The sequence below is a fragment of the Triturus cristatus genome, chromosome 1_2 (assembly GCF_964204655.1).
Source record: "Triturus cristatus chromosome 1_2, aTriCri1.1, whole genome shotgun sequence".
NCBI classification, from domain to species: domain Eukaryota; kingdom Metazoa; phylum Chordata; class Amphibia; order Caudata; family Salamandridae; genus Triturus; species Triturus cristatus.
In genome coordinates, this window is record NC_140580.1 from 789,627,186 (window position 1) to 789,649,257 (window position 22,072).

The window sequence follows — 22,072 nt, forward strand, 5'->3', positions numbered from 1 at the left end:
TCTGCCTTCGCTCCGTCACGCTCCAAGCTTGCTGGGCGACGTGACGTCTGGTCGCGTGTCGCTGGTTGTTGGAGCGCGTGTAGCTGTGGCGGCCTGCCACGTGGGGTGTACGACTCCTCTCTTGCCTGTCTTGGGTCACCGCCGACAACGTCTTGAGGCAGTGTGAGGGAGGACACTTTGTTGTCTCCGGCCCGCTGCGGGGCTTTGCTGGTGCAGTGGAGACGTGGTCGTTCTCTGTGCTGCGTTTGGCCCCTTCCGGGCTCCGTTGCTGTTGCTGGTGTGGAGATGTATGGGATCTCCGTGCTGATTTCAGCAGTGCTTCTTTCCTTTGGAGAGGTCTCTTTTCCTCCTGGGCGTTCACCTCTGCTGGCAATCTTCTGGGCACATGTGTCACGTACCTCAGGCGGTGCATGCTTCTTTGTTGCCCGGGCGCCATCTTCTGGCACCGTGCGTCCCTGCTCTTCTGCCTTGCGGTGGTGGTCATTCAACGCCAGGGGCATGTGGCGTGCTTTTCACTCTTGTGGTGGCGTTGGGCCACTGCTGATGGCGCGCTCTCTGCACCAGTCTTTTGTGCGCGGTCAGTGGGGATGGCCCCCTCAAGACGTTGCTATGCAATTCGTTGTTCACTCTTGCTAATGGGGTTGGCGCGCATGGTGCACGTTCCTCCTTGCACCTTTATGGGGCTGTCCCGGCTGCGCACGTCGGGAGGGACCAATGAATGCAGATTTAAAATGGAGCGGCTGGAAAGAGAACCCATGCGCGTCCCTTGGGATGGTTACCGGATGACTAGCGGCGGTGAAAGTGAAACCTAACTCGCTGACACAATAATTAAAAACAAAAGTGAAACCTAACGCTTGGACACGATAGGAAATTAATCCCCCACTGACCCCGTAGTTTGCAAGGGGGAGTGCTCAAATTTCGTTATGCCACTGCAGGGAGCAGGATGAGGTGGTGTTTTAAAAGCAGGGGGGCTTGTTAAAATCCATGGCGGCAAGCAGGTCAGGGGCTAGTGGGTTAACACAATGAGTGCACGTCTAAGGTAGAGCTGCTGACCCTGGAACTGGGTTCAACTCTCGGCGTTGGCTCGATATGCCGTGATCCTGGGCAAATCACTTAATCCCCCCAGTGTAATTGAAAACAAGCGTAATTTATTTTAAAAGAATTACGATTAGAGTCTGTAAATAAAAGAAAAATAGTAACTAAATAAAGGTACTATGGTACCATGTAAAGTGATTGAACAGCGCTTTTTGCTTGCTTGCGTGAGGAAGAGAAGTAAGTGGGGAGCTTAGCATCTCACAAAACTCTTCCGTGCAGTAAGGGAGGGGGAGGAGCGGGTGAGAGAGGGGGAGGAAAGCCGGCCATGCGAGGAAAGGAATGCCTGCTAAAGTGCTTCATTCATGCTAAACGTTGCATGGACAAGCGTAATTTATTTAAAAATAATTATGATTAGAGTCTGTAAATAAAAGAAAAATAGTAATTAAATAAAGGTACTATGGTACCATGTAAAGTGATTGAACAGCGCTTTTTGCTTGCTTTTGTGAGGAAGAGAAGTAAGAGGGGAACTTAGCATCTCACGAAACTCTTCCGTACAGTAAGGGAGGGGGAGGAGCGGGGGAGAGAGGGGGAGGAAAGCCGGCCATGCGAGGAAAGGAATGCTAGAAACCAGGATAGCAGCTGTGCGCGTGCACAACATCGCAAACACAAGCTGGAGGCCTGAAAAAAGCCACTAGTTTAGCACTTCCAAAACCCGCTTACTAAAACTCTCGCCAGAGCAGCGCTATAAGCGCTGGCTCAGGCGAGACTTACAAACGGCCACTAGATGGTGCTGCAGCGCTTCTGTTCATAGGCCTCGGTAGTGTTTCCTGAAACTGCGGCCGTGCAACTCTAACTTGAAGAGAGGGGAGGCTATCGTCGCAACTCTAACTTGAAGAGAGGGGAGGCTATCGTCGCTGCTGCGGGTATTCCAAAGAGGTATATGGGGGTACTGGGGGCTGTTTGTTGATTCACGGTGTGTGGCTGGTATTTTACAAAGTTCGCCCAGTCAGGCCGCCGCATTCAACCCAGTTACCAGGTGGCACTGGTGCTGCTTCTTTTCGCGAGGCCGCGGCAGCTTTCCTGTCATTGGGGGCCCCTGGAGATGCTGGTGCCGGATACGATGTAGAGCTGGGTTAGCAGGCGGGGCAGTTTACTGGTGCGTTGCGGGTGGGAGGGGGGAGCTATGGCAGAAGGCATCCGCCCTTACCTACAGGCTTCGCTGGGGTTCTGACAGCGCGTCTCCTCGTCTCTCCGATACAAATACTGGCAAGCATGTGCATCTCCTCATACTTCACTGCGCGGTGCACTGCTCACTTGCCAGTGCTTCACACCCTATGGCTACGGCCTCTGTGTCTGTCCATTGATGTGTAGCCACTGCAATCTCTGGTGGCTGGACTCACTGTGCGGGTGAGTGGCAGACTACTCGCCAACTCGGGTGTAGGCGCCATTTCAATCATCTCTGTACGAGTGCACACCACCCCAGGAGGCCGCTCTTGCTTAGGTCTTACCTCGAATCAGAATGTGCATTAATGTATGCGCCTCCTCCCCCAGGACAAATGGCAGCTGGCCGCGCTGTTGACGGACGTCCCAGCAGGTTTTTGGTTGCATTGGGGAGATCAAGTATTAACAGACTGTTGTTAATGCTGCTTAAATCTATCTATGTTGTATGATGTACGTATTTTAAGCAAAATAAAGAACAATGGGCCCTTCAGTCAAGATGTTTTTAGAAATGTCGCTAAAGTGAGCCCCCGACTAGCCGAGCAGGCACTGGGAAGTGAGAGGCAATCCCCAGCCTGGCTGGGGCACTACTGGAGTCTGCCTTCCTGCTCAGCGCGCTCCGGTCTGCTCTGCCCCTGCTGCTGCCTCCGGAGCCAGCAGATCCCAGCCCTACTCCTGCAGGGGGGGGAGGTGGGGTCTATCTCCGGCCTTGCCCAATCGCTTAGAAAGTTTGCATACATATGTTAAGTGACCGGGTCCATCACCCACATTGGGGTCCCTCCCCCGCAGACAAGGGACAAAGTCCTCCTGCTGCGGTTGGTAAAGTGAGCCCCGACTAGCCAAGCAGGCACCGGGGAGCGAGAGGCAAGCCCCGGCCTGGCTGGTGCGCTACTGGAGCCTGCCTTCCTGCTCGGCGCGCTCTGGTCTGCTCTGCCCCTGCTGCTGCCTCCGGAGCCAGCAGATCCCAGCCCTGCTCCTGCAGGGGGGGAGGTGGGGTCGATCTCCGGCCTTGCCCAATCGCTTAGAAAGTTGGCATACATATGCAGAGTGACCGGGAAGCAGGCATTTCACTTTCGCTTTTCCTGTGGTGTCAATCAATAAAACAAGTTTAAAATAAACAAGCCCGGGAGTTGTGTGGGCGCGCGCGCTAAAAGCAAATTTTTAAAAAAGCCAACGAGTCGTGTGCGCGCACGTCAAAGAATGTCAGGAATGCAGCTAGCACAGTGTGGGGCCCCTGCTCGCTCCCGAGAAGGCTAGGCCAGGGCACAGAGAAGGCGGGACATGCACCAGCCTTGGACCAATTGCGTGCTGTCTTTCTTAGAAAGACGCATGCAAAGGCCAATTGCAGTGCTAAAAAAGGAGCGTGGAAAAGCCCTTACTAAAATTCTTGCAGAGCAGCGCATGCGCGCTGGCTCAGGCGAGACCTAAAAAGTATTAACAATAAATAATGTCTTGAGTTTTTTTGTCCTTTCAATGCTGGAAACTTCTATCTGCCTGTCCCAATGGTTGCTTGTTATGTTTTTTTTTGTTATGGGGGCATAAGTAACAGGAGGGTGAAGGTTGGGAAATATTACCTGTATAACAGTCAGTGAGAGAGTCAGTCAGTTAGTCAGTTAGTCAGTTAGTCAGTGAGAGAGTCAGTTAGTTAGTCAGTAAGTGAGAGAGAGAGAGAGAGAGAGAGTCAGTCAGTCAGAGAGTCAGTCAGTCACTCAGTGAGAGAGAGAGTGAGAGAGTCAGTCAGTTAGTCAGTCAGTGAGAGAGTCAGTCAGTCAGTCAGTGAGAGAGAGTCAGTCAGTGAGAGAGAGAGTAAGTCAGTGAGAGAGAGAGTCAGTTAGTGAGAGAGAGGGCGTCAGAGAGTCAGTCAGTGAGAAAGAGAGTCAGAGAGTCAGTCAGTGAGAGAGAGAGAGTCAGTCAGTCAGTGAGAGTCAGTCAGTGTGAGAGAGTGCGAGTCAGTCAGTTAGTCAGTCAGTTAGTTAGTGAGTCAGTTAGTTAGTCAGTCAGTCAGTCAGTGAGAGAGTCAGTCAGTCAGTCTGTGAGAGAGTCAGTCAGTCAGTGAGAGAGAGAGTGAGAGAGAGTCAGTCAGTGAGAGAGTCAGTCAGTCAGTGAGAGAGTCAGTCAGTGAGTGTTGGAAAAACTCCACTCCCACACCGGTAAGGGTTGGTGGTAACGGAGTCTTACCAGAACATACAGTGTGGTAGCTTGGCTCGAGTGGTCAGGAATCAGGCTCCGTGCTAAGCATACGACATACCCATACAATAACCATGCGTGCATCCGTTCCAAAAACGACTCTACACCGTAAAAATTATGAAAATATCTTTCTTTATCTTCTTTTTCTCTTAGTTGCTGATTAGATAAATAAATAGCAATCACAATATACAAACTTTTTAAATAGTGCAGGTCAAATAAATACTGGCTTAATGATTCAATAAATAGGGGTGATCATAAATAATGAAGGCATAAATATAAGTGCAATACATACAGGCAATTAAATATTCTGAGGCAATAAATACTGTAAACCAATAAATATTGTGCATCAATAAATACTGTGGACCAATAAATACAGTGAAACAATAAATAGGTTAAGTACAATAAATACAGTGCCCCCAATAAATAATTAAAAGCTGACAGTGACACTCATAGAATCAGATCACATTTGAATTCCTAAGGGCTGATTTGGTCCAGGCACAGCTTGTGGGGATGTGGAAGGCTTGAGGGTGTCTACTCCCTGGCTTGGACAAGGCTGAGGCCTAAACTGAGGTAGATCAAGGGGGAAATACCAGAGACCTGGCTCTCTCACTCTACACAACCCCTCTAAGTTAGTCTCAGCTCACCCCTGGCACAGTCCAGCTGGTTCCAGCACCTCTCTAACCCCTAGAGTAGTCTCTTAGGATTCCACAGGGCCTTTGGCGCCCTCTATTCCACTTACTGCCCTTTTTCTGATGTTCCGACGCCGCTGGAGTCGTGTCGACGCCGTGAGGCGGATCCGGTTCGACGTCGGCGGCCTCGGCACAATGTCAGTTCCTGACGACGCCGGTAGGCGGCTCCGGTTCGATGTCGGCGGCCTCGGCTCGATCTCGACCTCCGATTTGATGGCGTCGGGCAGTCTTTACTCGATGTCGACTTCGGGCGGCTCCGGTCCGATGGCGACCTCAGCTTCGATGACGTCGGCCGGCCTTGGCTCGATGTCGACTTCCGGCGACTCCGGAGTGCGATCCTCACTCCCGACCTCCGGTGCTCCTCTCCTCAGGTTTCCGGCGACTCCGGAGTGCGACCTCCACTCCCGACCTCCGGCACGATTCTCTCAGGTTCCGGCGACTCCGGAGTGCGATCCTCACTCCCGACCTCCGGTACACTTCACCTCGGTCTCCGGCGACTCCAGAGGGCGGACTTCACTCCCCCGTTGACACCGCTCACTCGACCTTGGTTAACTTCCACCTCGACCTCTGATACACCTCACGTCCTCCGTCGGCGCCCTCTCACGATCTCTGGCGGCTCTGGGCACGACGTCTGCTTCTCCAGTCAGCGCCGCTTCTCCACCTCAGGCTCCAGGTCTCCAGGCTACTCGACATCCGGCTCCAGGGAAACCAGTAACAGGTCAGGTACTTGCTTCCCTGACTTCTAAGGCCTGTTCCTGCTGTCCAGGTCCTTAGGATGGTTTTTCTTGCTTCTTCCCACACAGGGCTCCAGGCTGGGCTCAGTCAGTAGGGACTAGTATCACGGGTGGGTTTATGGACCCCACTCCAGGCACAAGTTTCCACCCCTGCTGCCTCACTCCTTCCTCCTTCAGGTTTCTGCTGCTCACTCTTCACCAGTCAGGTTCCAACTGCCAGTCCAACTGCCAACTCTCTGTCCTAGCTTCCCAACATTCTAAACCGCCTCCAACGGTCACAGGGTTCTGGAATGTTCTGGAAGGTGCTGGTAGGTTCCAGTGGATGCTGGTGATGTCACAGGTGGCCACCATTTTGTGCTCCAGGCCCTCAGACAGAAGTTTCAGGGGTAGATAAAATGGCTCCCTGAATCCGCAGCAACACTAAAAAGTCTGGTGGTTCCCCAAAAAGGAAAAATTCAAACAGGGTTTGAGGCAAAAGTGGGGCAAAATAAATAATGATGAGGAGGGACCACCCAAAGGGCTGACAGGTCTAACACGCGTCCCCCCCAGCTGAAAGTGGGGAGAGCTACCCAACCCCTTGGGAGTTCTCATCACTAAGGCGGAAATACCTTGAGAGACCGTCTGCATTGGCGTGGTCCACTCCAGGCCGATGTTCCACCTGAAAGTCCATTCCCTGTAGGGAAATAGACCACCTCAACAACTTGGGATTCTCCCCCTTCATTTGCATCAGCCAACGAAGGGGTCTGTGGTCGGTCTGAACCAGGAAGTGCGAGCCAAACAGGTATGGCCGCAACTTCTTCAGAGCCCATACCACTGCAAAGGCTTCACGCTCTATTGCACTCCACTTCTGTTCCCTGGGAAGTAGTCTCCGGGATAGGAAGACCACGGGTTGATCCAGACCCTCTTCGTTGAGTTGTGATAACACTGCCCCAATGCCATGTTCTGATGCATCTGTCTGGACAATGAACTCCTTGGAAAAGTCTGGGGCCCTTAAGACCGGGGCCTCGCACATGGCTTTCTTCAATCTCACAAAGGCTTGCTGACAAGCCTCCGTCCAGATCACCCGTCGAGGTTGTTTCTTGGACGTGAGCTCCGTGAGGGGGGCTACGATGGTACCGTACCCCTTCACGAAGCGGCGGTAGTATCCCGTGAGGCCCAAAAATGCTCGGACCTCAGTCTGTGTCTTGGGGGGTTCCCAGGCCATGATGGCCTCGATCTTCGCCTGGAGGGGTTGCACCGCTCCCCTACCCACCAAGTGTCCAAGGTACACTACCGACCCCTGCCCGATCTGGCACTTGCTGGCCTTGATCGTCAATCCAGCTTGTCTCAGGGCCTGGAGAACAGCTTGCAGGTGACGCAAGTGATCCTCCCAGCTGTTACTGAAGACGGCTATGTCATCCAGATAAGCAGCAGAGAAACTCTCCATTCCGGTGAGGATCTGGTTTACCAGGCGCTGAAACGTGGCAGGTGCGTTCTTGAGCCCAAAGGGCATCACACAGAACTGGTAGTGGCCATTGGGCGTGGAGAAGGCTGACCTTTCCCTTGCTCCATCAGTCAAAGAGATCTGCCAGTACCCTGAAGTAAGGTCAAAGGTACTTAAATATTGGGCAGCTCCCAGCCGGTCAATCAATTCATCCGCCCTAGGGATCGGATGAGCATCAGTTTTGGTCACTGAATTCAGTCCCCGATAGTCCACACAGAACCTCAGTTCTGGTTGGGCACCCGGTGGTGCAGCTTTTGGTACTAACACCACCGGACTGGACCAGGGGCTGCTAGAAGGTTCGATCACTCCTAGCTCCAGTATCTTAGTGACTTCACTGTGAATGCTGGCCTTCACCTTGTCTGACATCCGGTAGATCTTGGACTTCACAGGTGGGCTGTCTCCTGTGTCCACGTCATGGACGCACAGGTGAGTCCTACCCGGGACAAGGGAGAACAACGAGGAGTACTGCCCCAGGACCTGGCGACAGTCCTCCTGCTGTTCAGGAGTTAGAGATGGGGAGAGAATCACTCCCTCCACCGACCCATCCTTCTCTTGAGACGCAAACAGATCAGGGAGAGGCTCGCTTTCCACGTCCTCTCCTCCGTCAGTCACCATCATCAAGATGACTTCGGGCCTCTCGTGGTGGGGTTTGAGGCGGTTGGCATGCAGCACCCGCAGGGGCTGACGAGGGGTCTTCAGGTCCACCAAGTAGGTAGCCTTACCCTTCTTCTCCAACACCTCAAAGGGTCCTGACCAGCGATCCTGGAGGGTACTAAGCTCTCCTGGTTCGATCACCCACACCTTCTGGCCAGGCTCCAACTCCACCGGGTGAGCATTGTGGTCATACCACGCCTTCATCACTGCTTGGCTGGCTTCCAAGTTGTCAGAAGCTTGCTTCCACAACTTAGCCATTTGGCTCCGGAAGGCCAGCATGTAGCTCACCACATCCTGGGGAAGCTTTCTGGGAGTTCTTTCCCATCCGTCTCTCACCAGGTTGAGAGGTCCACGTACAGGGTGCCCATACAGAAGCTCGAAGGGGCTGAAGCCCACTCCCTTCTGTGGCACTTCCCTGTAGGAAAAAAGTAAACAGGGTAGGAGGACGTCCCATTTCCTCCGCAGGCTTTCAGGCAGACTTCGGATCATGCCCTTCAAGGTTTTGTTAAACCTCTCCACCAGACCATTGGTCTGGGGGTGGTAAGGAGTGGTGAACCGGTATGTCACTCCACACTCCTTCCACATTGCCCGCATATACGCTGACATGAAGTTGGTCCCCCTGTCGGACACAACTTCCTTGGGAAAACCCACTCGGGTAAAGATTCCCATTAGGGCCCTAGCCACAACAGGTGCTGTTATGGTCCTCAGAGGTATTGCCTCTGGGTACCGTGTGGCATGATCCACCAGAACCAGGATAAACCTGTGACCAGCTGATGTTGGCGGATCTAACGGACCCACAATGTCGATGCCCACCCTTTCAAAGGGGGTGCTAACGACAGGAAGTGGTTCCAGGGGAGCTTTCAGCTTCACCCCTGTTTTCCCACTGGCTTGGCAAGACACACATGTCCGGCAGTAGGTATCGGACGACACTTTCATCTGAGGCCAATAAAAGTGTGGGACAAGACGGGCGAAGGTCTTGTCTTGCCCCAAGTGTCCTGCCAATGGTATCTCGTGAGCCAACTCCAGAAGGAAGGCTCGATAACGTTGAGGGACTACCAAGGCTCGTGACGATCCATGTAGGGGTGCCTTGGGTTCACTGTAGAGGAGGCCATCCTCCCAGTAAACACTGTAGTTCCCTTCAACGTTCCCTGCTGCCTGGGCTTCGGCCTGTCGCCTCAGCCCCTCAAGGGTAGGGCACTCCCTCTGGCCCTGGCAGAATTCCTCCCTGGACGGGCCTCCCTCCACGTGCCACTCGGCCGGGATGGGTAGGTCCTCCAGTTTGGTAACGTCCCCCACCGCAGACTCCTGGTCCACCACCTCCGGTGGCCTATCCGTCCTACGGGGTGGGGACGCCGAGGCAGGCTCCTCCTGTCCTCGGTTCTTCCCTTGACTGGCAGCTGGCTGGGCCTTTGTTCCAGGCTCCAGCCGAAATGAACTCCCTCTTCGGGTAGTTGCGGACCTTGTGCTAACACAGGCCCAATCAGGTGTACCCAGCATCTCAGTGTGAGTCCGGTATTCCACCTCCTTCCAAGCGTTGTGCTCCATGTCATTCCCCAGCAGACAATCGACTGGCACGGCAGGGCTTACGGCAACTCGAAGTGAACCTGCAACCCCCCCCCATTCAAAGGGAACCTCGGCCACTGGATAGTGGCCTGTTCTGCCGTCAGCCATCGCGGCTGGGTGGAGTACATCGGGAATTACCTGCTCTGGAGACACCAGTTGGCTACGCACCATAGTCATACTGGCTCCTGTGTCTCTCAGAGCCTCCCCTCTTTGGCCGTTGATGGTGACCCACTGCCCATACTTTGCGGTATTTGCGGGCACCTGGATCTTAGGAACCATCTCCCGTTCTCCCAGGGACACTAAAGTGACACCCGCCCACTCCCTTCCCTTAGTTAAGGGCATCTCCTCCCCGAGCACTACACTAGCTACTCCGGGGGTCTTTCCTCCAATGGGAGGGGGTGGTCGTTTCAGGCACTTCGGATCTCCTTTATAGTGTCCAACGCCACCGCACTCGTAGCAATGGACAACCCTTGGCTGCTGACTCTGGCCAGGATTAGGGTTTCTGGGTGGGTTAGCCCTAGGGGTGAATCCTGTTCCCTTCCCTTGGAAGTTATTTTGGGGGCCTTTGGAGAACTCCTTTTTCTTTTCCCCTCCCTCTTTCTTCTGGGGGGCGCCCTGTCCGGCCTTTTGAGTATCCCCTCCAGTCCCCCTTGTGGACACCCGGGTACTAGCCCAAATGTCCGCCTCCTCAGCAAGCTTCCGGGGACTGGTCAGCTTGCTATCCACCAGGTGTTGCCGCAGTTCAGGGAAACATTTCTCAAGCAGGTGTTCCTTCAGTACTAGGTCAAACAACCCCTCGTAGTTCCTCACTTCACTGCCCTGAATCCAACCCTCTAGTGCCTTCTTTGCATAGTCCAGGAAGTCCACCCAATTCTGTGTGCCCAGTTTGTGACTACCCCTGAACTTCTGTCTGTACTTTTCGGGTGTTAGTCCAAACTTTCTTATGAGCGCCAGTTTCATGGTGGGGTAGTGGGTCTGCTCATCCTCTTCGAGGGCCAATAAAGCATCCCTACCAGCTGGAGGCATGTACTTGTACAATCCCCCTCCCCAGTACTTCTCTGGAACCCCATGGGCCCTCAACGAGACCTCATAGGCCGCTAGCCACTTGGCGATATCGTCACCCGCCCCATAGCTAGCTACTATGTCCTTTGGCAGGTAGGGTTTGGGTTCCCTAGTGAACTCTCTTTCTTGGTCTTTGCTGCCACCGTTAGGTACAGGGTGTGCCCCGATTCTCAGGATCTGAAGATCTATCTCTTTCAGCCTTATCTCATGAGCCATCCTCTGTTCCTCCTTCTCCTTCTCCAGCCTTGCTAAGTCCCATGTGAGCTGTCTTTTCTCCCTCCGGTCTGTTAACTCCACTTCAGACAAGCCACCGCTAGAGGCACTGCTGCCCTTCCTGGAAAGTGTCCTGGGCCCCGCTGACAGGTTCCCTACCTCAGGTTGGTACAAACCAGCTCCCTCACTGTCGGGCTCTCTATCCCTGTCCTCCTCCTCAGCCTTGCTTTCTCGGCGTGCCTCCCCCCAAGCCCTTAAGCTGGTTTGGAGTGCACCCTTCTTTGCTCCTGGGGGACAATACACCCCCTCCCGCTGGCAAAACTCCCTGAGTTGGGCCACAGTGTACGTTTCTAAATTCTCCAGTACAAACTCCATCTTGCCCACTCAGGTCAGAGGACAGTTATTTGCAGTAACAATGCAGGGGGGGTACCTTTAATAATACCTCCTCCCACCACCAGAGTAAATTTGGAAAAAACAAAAACCCACAATTAGGAAGGCCGCTTTGAGAAAACTCCCGGTGTAGGCCTATGGACTACCCACAGTTATTGTTGAGTATACGTAGGCACAGCTCTATCCCACCGCTGAACACCAATTATGTTGGAAAAACTCCACTCCCACACCGGTAAGGGTTGTTGGTAACGGAGTCTTTCCAGAACATACAGTGTGGTAGCTTGGCTCGAGTGGTCAGGAATCAGGCTCCGTGCTAAGCATACGACATACCCATACAATAACCATGCGTGCATCCGTTCCAAAAACGACTCTACACCGTAAAAATTATGAAAATATCTTTCTTTATCTTCTTTTTCTCTTAGTTGCTGATTAGATAAATAAATAGCAATCACAATATACAAACTTTTTAAATAGTGCAGGTCAAATAAATACTGGCTTAATGATTCAATAAATAGGGGTGATCATAAATAATGAAGGCATAAATATAAGTGCAATACATACAGGCAATTAAATATTCTGAGGCAATAAATACTGTAAACCAATAAATATTGTGCATCAATAAATACTGTGGACCAATAAATACAGTGAAACAATAAATAGGTTAAGTACAATAAATACAGTGCCCCCAATAAATAATTAAAAGCTGACAGTGACACTCATAGAATCAGATCACATTTGAATTCCTAAGGGCTGATTTGGCCCAGGCACAGCTTGTGGGGATGTGGAAGGCTTGAGGGTGTCTACTCCCTGGCTTGGACAAGGCTGAGGCCTAAACTGAGGTAGATCAAGGGGGAAATACCAGAGACCTGGCTCTCTCACTCTACACAACCCCTCTAAGTTAGTCTCAGCTCACCCCTGGCACAGTCCAGCTGGTTCCAGCACCTCTCTAACCCCTAGAGTAGTCTCTTAGGATTCCACAGGGCCTTTGGCGCCCTCTATTCCACTTACTGCCCTTTTTCTGATGTTCCGACGCCGCTGGAGTCGTGTCGACGCCGTGAGGCGGATCCGGTTCGACGTCGGCGGCCTCGGCACAATGTCAGTTCCTGACGACGCCGGTAGGCGGCTCCGGTTCGATGTCGGCGGCCTCGGCTCGATCTCGACCTCCGATTTGATGGCGTCGGGCAGTCTTTACTCGATGTCGACTTCGGGCGGCTCCGGTCCGATGGCGACCTCAGCTTCGATGACGTCGGCCGGCCTTGGCTCGATGTCGACTTCCGGCGACTCCGGAGTGCGATCCTCACTCCCGACCTCCGGTGCTCCTCTCCTCAGGTTTCCGGCGACTCCGGAGTGCGACCTCCACTCCCGACCTCCGGCACGATTCTCTCAGGTTCCGGCGACTCCGGAGTGCGATCCTCACTCCCGACCTCCGGTACACTTCACCTCGGTCTCCGGCGACTCCGGAGGGCGGACTTCACTCCCCCGTTGACACCGCTCACTCGACCTTGGTTAACTTCCACCTCGACCTCTGATACACCTCACGTCCTCCGTCGGCGCCCTCTCACGATCTCTGGCGGCTCTGGGCACGACGTCTGCTTCTCCAGTCAGCGCCGCTTCTCCACCTCAGGCTCCAGGTCTCCAGGCTACTCGACATCCGGCTCCAGGGAAACCAGTAACAGGTCAGGTACTTGCTTCCCTGACTTCTAAGGCCTGTTCCTGCTGTCCAGGTCCTTAGGATGGTTTTTCTTGCTTCTTCCCACACAGGGCTCCAGGCTGGGCTCAGTCAGTAGGGACTAGTATCACGGGTGGGTTTATGGACCCCACTCCAGGCACAAGTTTCCACCCCTGCTGCCTCACTCCTTCCTCCTTCAGGTTTCTGCTGCTCACTCTTCACCAGTCAGGTTCCAACTGCCAGTCCAACTGCCAACTCTCTGTCTTAGCTTCCCAACATTCTAAACCGCCTCCAACGGTCACAGGGTTCTGGAATGTTCTGGAAGGTGCTGGTAGGTTCCAGTGGATGCTGGTGATGTCACAGGTGGCCACCATTTTGTGCTCCAGGCCCTCAGACAGAAGTTTCAGGGGTAGATAAAATGGCTCCCTGAATCCGCAGCAACACTAAAAAGTCTGGTGGTTCCCCAAAAAGGAAAAATTCAAACAGGGTTTGAGGCAAAAGTGGGGCAAAATAAATAATGATGAGGAGGGACCACCCAAAGGGCTGACAGGTCTAACAGTGAGTCATTCAGTCAGTGAGAGAGTCAGACAGTGAGTCAGTGAGAGAGTCAGTGAGTCAGTCAGTCAGTGAGAGAGAGAGTCAGTGAGAGTCAGTCAGTTTGTCAGTGAGAGAGTGAGAGTCAGTCAGTTAGTGAGAGAGAGCCCTTACAGAGTCTATGGATTCTGAACAAATTTATGTGGCAATTGTGACATATGTGAAATGCACAATTTGACTCATTTTTTCAACATTTTCTAAGGGGAGGAACTTCCTAAATCATCCTAGAAAAAGTTGGGCTTGCTCTCTTCACTCACTCGCTAGAATTTGGGGGCAAATATTGCACCCCACCACTTTCAAAGATCACCATCGCCACTGTGTAAATTTAAAGGAGGATGAAGGGAGAAATCAGGGCTGTCAGGAGGTGAAGCTAGGGCAACAGGCAAATGGACAGAGGGAAGCGCATAATGGCAAGGGAGAAAGGGAAGCTTTTGAGGACAAAAGTAAAAAAAATTAAGTGGGTAAGGGACAACAGAAGGGAGCGCAAAAAGTGTGTGGCGAGGCTAGGTAGATGAGCATGAGATGGTAGCTTTCGAGGGTGAAAGGTAAGGTTGAGAAGAGAAGGAAATGATTGTAGTCAAAAAGAAGACTTAAAGTCTACAGAGGAAGGGGAGGTAAGGGGGCTAATGTAGTTCATGAGGGTAAAGCAGATAAATGAGAGAGATTCGTTTGTGACATCAGAACGTGGGCAGGAGAACAGACTAAACTGTGTGAGTTCAACAGGACAGAAAGACAGCATTTGTGAGGAGGGAGGAAGTAAGGGAAAGAGATGTAAATGTGTGAGGCAAAAGATGATAGTGGAAAGAACTGAAAATTGGGGAGGAGCAGTGCAAGTGTCTGTGAGGCAAGGGAAGATGAATAAGCGAATTCTGTGAGGAAGCGTTGACAATAACTAATTATGTGAGGGGAATATGAGAAAAGGGAGAGGTGATGTGCAAGAAAGGGAAGTGTCACAGGAAAAGGAGAGAAATGAGAGGAGATTTTGTAAATGAAAATGAAAGAAGGTTTTGAGAGAGAAATGGTAGAGCGGAAAATTGGTAAGCAGAAAAGTTGATATGGGGGCTTTTTTGAAGAGAGTGTTGGAGCGGGTAGTACAAAATTTGGTATACCTCCCCCATTCTGCATGAAAATACTAATTGAATAATCTATTAAATATGATATTATTAAATGAGTGTGGATGTTTATTAATCAACATTATTAATATTCGAATTACACGTGAGTTTGCATATTGCATGGCTAAATAACCTTTATTGACTAAAATCCGTACGCATACTAACAGTAGTATATGTAATAAATAGAATACTGCATGATATATGTTGCTTTGTGGTGTCTTTGTAATGTTGCCCGAGAAGAGGACCAAAAGGGTGAATATAATTGCTTAAAATGTCGCTATACGCCAGATAAATACCAGCACATATAGGGATTAGTAGGGGGTTAACATTATATGTATTATTTCTATGTATTAATTACACTTTTGTGTTTGTTTCGCTTAAGTTGGCGTTTGGGCCTAAAACTCAAAACGGCCACGGATGCGACACGACGAAGTGGCCACTGTCCCACGAGGCATGGAGTGAAGTGTGCAGAAGCGACAAAGTCTTCTAGACCTCCTCGTGAACCCTGATCTCCATGTACCCAAGCAAGGACACTGTGGGATGACGGCCAAGACGAAAGACAATAGACTTTCACAGTAAACCGGAACGGACTGACTTTAAATGAACTTGTGACATCACCCCTTGAACTGTACCAAAAACCCAAACTTTAGCATCGGACGATCTCAACCAACCAATCACGACCGTATTAAAATAACGAAATGTATCTTCTTACTTTGACTTATTATAAAAATACACGGTAGAATAGAAAGGCTCGCTAATGGCAAATTGCTAATCGTCCTTATTGCAATCGCTTTTTCCGATGACAACGATGACGACGGTGATGCTACACGAACTCTACTACTTAGGGTGACTGCTGTGTTTTCCTGAATCCTAGATGGTCCAGATCCTGCCCAATTATTTGATGGCTGCGAACTTTTCCTAATTCTATGGGCACTGACAGATGCTTGCACGTCTCTGGTCTTTGCCGATCCATTGAGACTGTAGCGTGCTGAGCAAAGATCTTTGAACTTTGACAACTGACTGCAATATGAACCAATGACTTAGAGGGCTCCAAATAGCCAGATTAGGTAAATATGATGTTCTGTGCTATATTTGAAATTTGATATAAATTTCCAAATGCAAATATAACTGTTCTAGGAAATTAGATAAACAGATATTGATTAACGAAATAATGAGTTTGTGGTTTATTGAGAAAGGTCAGATCTAAATCTTAAATGTGTTTTAGCTGGTTCTAAATCACCATCAACCAATCCAACTAAATGATTCATCGATCATTGTGGGAGGAGTGCCTTGATGATTAGGATTGAGATCTGTAGGTGGAAGGGGTATCGATGTATATGTTGTAAATTAACTTTTCTTTCCCTATAGGTTAAAAGGTGTTCCCCTCACATGTCGAGCGCTTGAACCGTTCATCCCTTCTGATTGTGTGCAGACCGTGGATTGGCTAGTGTGAGTGTTGGTATTATGGGCCCCACCAATGACTGCATGTGTGAATGAGTTAATGTGACGTCTGGTCTGCTGAAGGGAGGATACTGGTACGGGTTCGTTTGTCCCATTACTAGGGTTGTTGCGCTCAGTTTTTCTGGTAGCAAGATGATGGTTTTTATTGTTTTGGTTTGGTGATTATTGCTTGTAAATTACTTATTGATTATTGATTGTGGGATAAGTATTGGTTTATGTATTAACACTCTATGTTGAGTCGTGTCGAGTTCTGTGTTGTTTGATGGCTTCTGGGATGTAGGAAGTCGGAAGTTTGTAACGGTTCCGTAGTAGAGCAGAGGTAAGCGCTGTTCTCGGGAAAGACGGAATTGTTGTTGCCCTGTAGGTACACGGGGAAAACATGTAACGATTGGAGTTGCACGACGCATTGTCTGGGTTCCATTTGGTAACATGGTTGTGTGTTGCTATTAGGGATATTTTCTGTATGAGAGAAATGTATGGTAGCGAAGGTCACCTGTGAAATTTTGGTCTTAGGTACCAGGAGTCCAAAAGGCACTCTGATTACGCTTATCACTGGAAAGGTAACAGGTGTTCCCTAAGCTTGCTAGAAGGATAAAGTAGAGGGAAGTGCTACTTTATTAACGTGTGTCATAATTCTGTAGTAGAACAGACTGTTCGCTGTTCTCAGGAAAGACAGAATTCTGTGTGAATGAACTACATTTTCCGTATGAATGTGCATGAATGAAAAGGCATTCAGGTTAATTGTGAAACTCTGTTTTTTTTTCTCAGGAGCATTAAGTCTCCAACTAGGTGTCTTAATTCTGGAGAAATGGTTAGCTAATGCTTGATAGAAGGGTGAAGTAGAGGGATGTGCTACTTTATCAACGGAAGTAACGATTCCGTAGTAGGGCAGAGTTAAGCGCTGCTCTCGGGAAAGACGGAATTCTTGTGAAAAAGGTCAATAACTATACTTTTGTTAGCGAAATAGATAATGGTGGCGTTTTTATGTTGTCACTAACAGATTTGTAAGTTAAAAGAGCGTACGGAGCTTACCGAGAACATTTTGTAAAGGAGGGGTCAGCAGAAGCAAGAGTAGCGAGAAAAGCTGACGTCAGAAAGACCACGCTGGGATTGGCTAGTCAGTAAGAAACGTAGGTGCTCCTGATTGGTGCGTTAGTGTATGCCGTGCTAGGAGTGGAGAATTGCAGGGTGACGTAGACGCTCCGGATTGGTACGTTAGTGTGAGTCGCGCTGGGACTTGAGAATTATAGAAGTGACGTAGACGCTCCGGATTGGTGCGTTAGTGTGAATCGCGCTACGATTGGTTAAAACAACAGAATAGTCGTAGGGAAAAACTAGCGATACACGGAAGACAAAATGATGTATTACGATCCACCAGAAAAAGAGAAAAAGTCCTGGTTTGGAAAGATCAAGGGTTTATTCAAAAAGGACAAACCGATTAAGACTAGAGAGGGACAGTTGCTTCCTCCACCAAAATCGCCCGCATCCTTTATGGTTGCAAAATACGGGTATCATACATGCATTTGGTTGGACAATTGGGCGAAATATACGAAAGACAATGGAGTTTTGGCATTTCCAGAGCATGGTTCATTTAATTTAGCGGTTTTGAGAAATTTAAGAGAAAGAATGATAAATCTAGAACCGAGACCTAGATCAACACAGTTTGAAGCATTGACGGAATGGGAAGATGAGATGCATGACAGAGAAAGACAGAGGAGTGGCGGAAGGTATAGGTACATGTTTGGTAGATCCCATGGACAAGAGAATCATGATGATAGAATGAGGAGATGGCGAAGTGCAAATAGGGCTGATGGTTTGTTTCCTGTGAGATATGTTGAAGAAGTGAGTGGTAAAAAATGCACGGAAAAGAGACATAATATAGGGTTAGGAAGGTATGGAATGAATGAATCGGAGGATGATGTTCTTTACGACATGTTTAATAAAAATCCACCCCCGTATCAACCAGATTCTGAAATATTGACACCAAGTGCTCCAATGAGAGAGACTTTGCGAAGCATTAAGACTGAACCAATATCCCAAGAGTTAGGGAAAAATAATTCTTTCAGGGAAATAGAGAGAAAACAGGATAGCAAGGTAAGTAGTGAAAATTCAACGGAACTAGCATAAACCACTTTAGAGTTAACCGAAAAGATTAGGGAATTGACTAAGAACTTAGAAGCCGTGACCATAGGTCCAGTAATGCCTATTTTCAGAAGGAAAATGAACATTGTTTAACGGTCCCTTATAACAGTAATAACAAGACAGAAAGGCCAAGGATAAGTTCAGAAGAGAAACCATGGAGACAAACAATAAGTACATCAGAACAGAGTACGCCTAAAAATTTAACAGCAAATCCAGGTTTAGTTGAGAGACTGATAATGACTACAGATCCCATATCAGACACCCCAAGAGACTCAGAACGAGGTAATAAAGAGAAACCAGTAGGTCCTACTTCAGAAGAATTAAGTGAATGGTTAAGGAGCTTACAGAGAAAAGACAGAGAATCTCAATCTATAGATGTGGCCAAACTAAGGATGGTTTTGGAAGAATTAATAGTAGGGACGATCCCCACAGAAAAATTAAAAACTTATCAGGATGAGGAATTACTGTTTTTGTGCAAAAGTATAACTTGGAGAGCAAAAAGCCTACACGAGAGACTAGAGGAAATAGCAAATGAAATGGGTATAGACAAGGAAAAGGTAAAAGCTTTGCAAAAACCATATCGAGTAGACTTTACCGAGAAGGATATTGAACATCTAAACACTACAGGACGAATAATTCAGATTAAAGACATAGGTGCTGATTACGATCCGGTAAAAAAATTCCCCGTACGACTCGTATCCGGTCTTTTTACCGTACGAATCGTACAAGTGCCGTACAAACTGCCAATTACGATTCGCATGGGAAAAAGTCCATACGAATCGCATTGGGAATTATTCCCCACACGTCCTCGGGTCGGAAAATGTGTCCGACACGTCCACGGACGATTTACCGTACAAATGTGAAAAGTGAAGTCCGACCGCGGAATTACGATCCATCCCGTGCGTCCGATGTTACAACCGTATGGAACAAACACCGTCCGCACCGAACTCCCATAGCAACCATGGAGACATGTGCCCGCATACGCGCCCAACACTCCCCCCAGCCCCCGTACATACGCGCTGACCCCCCCAGCCCCGTACGTACGCGCCGACCCCCCCCCAGCCCCCGTACGTTCGAGTCGTACCCCCGTGTATGTACACCCGTGTACGTGTCATACCCCCGTGTATGTACACCCGTGTACGTTCGAGTCATACCCCCGTATATGTACACCCGTGTACGTGTCGTACCCCCGTGTATATACACCCGTGTACGTGTCATACCCCCGTGTATGTACACCCATGTACGTTCGAGTCATACCCCCCGTGTATGTACACCCATGTACGTGTCGTACCCCCCGTGTATGTACACCCGTGTACGTACATACACGGGGGGGTACGACACGTACACGGGTGTACATACACGGGGGGTACGACACGTACACGGGTGTGCATACACGGGGGTACGACACGTACACGGGTGTACATACACGGGGGGTACGATTAGAACGTACACGGGTGTACATACACGGGGGTACGACACGTACACGGGTGTACATACACTGGGGGGTAGGACACGTACACGGAGTACATACACGGGGTACTACTCGAACGTACACGGGTGTACATACACGGGGGGTACGACACGTACACGGGTGTACATACACGGGGGGTACGACACGTACACGGGTGTACATACACGGGGGGTACGACTCGAACATACGGGGGCTGGGGGGGGGTCTGCGCGTACGTACGGGGGCTGGGGGGGGGTATGACGCGTACCGGGCCACCTACTCTGGTCGTTTCGCGCCATACTTCGCTTTTCCGGCACTTTTCGGGTGCCGTGAAAATATTGCCGTTTGGACTGCTGTCGGTTCGAATCGTACTTCCTGGGTCGTGAAACGCTGCCTGAAAGCGTCCCGACGTCACGTCGCAGCATTCCCGGATCACATTCGTACGTATATTTTCGTCAGTCGGTGTTTTTTACGATTCGTACGGAAATGGTGTTTCCGTGCGAATCGTAATTTCATGTTTGTAAAGTTTTACAACCGGGTACGAGTCGGACGGAGAAAACGCTCCGACCGACGGTTCGTACCCGGTTTTTACCGGATCGTAATCGGCACCATAATCATTTTGTTAAGAAAATGGGGAGATGTGGATAAATGGAGAAGTAGGTGGTTTAGAAAACGAGATGATGCTTCAGAGAAAACGTTTGCTGCTTTCCCAGTAAGAGAAAAGGAAAAGATAGTGACAGAATGCCCTATGAGAGAAATTCCGGGAGGAGGATATGAACATGTTCCTTGGACTAGGCAAGATATTTTGTCATGTACAAATGATTTCCCTCGACTACGCGAAAAGACAGTTGAGTGGTATAGACAAGTGGACAGATTTGTAAAATTGTCTAAAGTTTTGTGGATCGATTTGAATAGCCTATTTGACATAATAGTGCCAGCAGATTCATGGACAGAGGGCAAAATTGTGATAGACTGGCCTACAAAAGAATACCCTAGAGATCCAATGACAGGTGCCCCTGATCCAGAGGTGATGAGAAAATATGAACAATTAATCACATTTTTGAAAAACAGCCTCCCAAAGAAACTGATTGGGTAAAGATTGACCAAACTCATCAAGAAACTAAGGAGTCAGTGCATGCATATTACGAAAGGTTAATCCTTGCCTTTAAGCAGTTTAGTGGTGATGAAAATTTAAGTGAAAAAGATTTGAGTCATTTTGTATATAGATTTGTATATGGTCTACATCCAGAAATTAGTGAGATGATTAAGCAGCATACTGTGGATTGGCAAAACAAGAAAATAGATGAAGTACTAAGACATGCAAAATATTTTAGTGATGAAATTGAAGCTAAACAGCGTAAATTAAAGGAAAAAGCAATGTGGGCACAAGTAAAGGTAGCAGAAAGACAGGAAGCACAATTGATTGAACAGGCAAATAATGCAGGACCAAAACCTAGATTTAATACTGGAAAAGGATAAGGACAATTCAATATTGAAGAAGCTAAAAAGAAATGGCCATGTCATAATTGCGGAAGAATAGGGCACTGGAAATACGAGTGTAAATTTCCCCCAAATACTAATGGTGATAATGCATCATTGAATCCGCAGGTGCAGAAAGAGGTGAGTGGTCAACCGCAGCGACAGCAGCAGGTTATTACCCAACAGAATCAGGTGCCAAAGCCGCCTATTCCACAGAGCGTAAATTCACAGAAATACAGTAATGAGACAGGATTCTACAACGAAGAAAAGGTAACTAAGCTGCTGCGCGCTAGCGCTGTTTCGCAGTAATGGCTACAATGTGATGAGAGTGAGTCAGAAGAAGGTTATTGACGGTGCCTAAGGGAGGAAGAAGAGTGCGTACTTGGTGCAACTCTAGAAGTAGACCAGACAGGCCCTTTTGTGGACGGAAAGGTAAATATTGAAAATATTACTTTCCTAGTAGATACTGGTGCTACTCGATCAACTGTTAGGTCAGCTGATGTTAGAAATCTTCCTCTCTCGGATGAAACAATCCAATTAGTTGGAGTATCCAACAGACAAATCAAAACATATCTCACAGAACCAGTAAAAGTCAATATAGGGAAATTTTCCAAAATGCACCGCTTTGTTGTGTGCGATTCAAGTCCTGTAAACCAATTAGGACGAGACCTGTTGTGTAAAATGAATTGCACTATATTTTGTACCCCTGATGGTATAGCATTTGAGACCCCTGATGAAGACGTACTGTATAAAATGACTATGGCTAATATGGAAACTGAGATTACTGAAGCCTATGCTGTATTCAACCCTGACGAATTACCAAAAGAATTTAAACAAACAGTAAAAGCAGAGGTTTGGGATTTTACAGGAGAAGATGTATGACTGATGAGAAATATGGATCCCGTAAAAGTAACAGTGAAGGAAGGAATAAGCTACC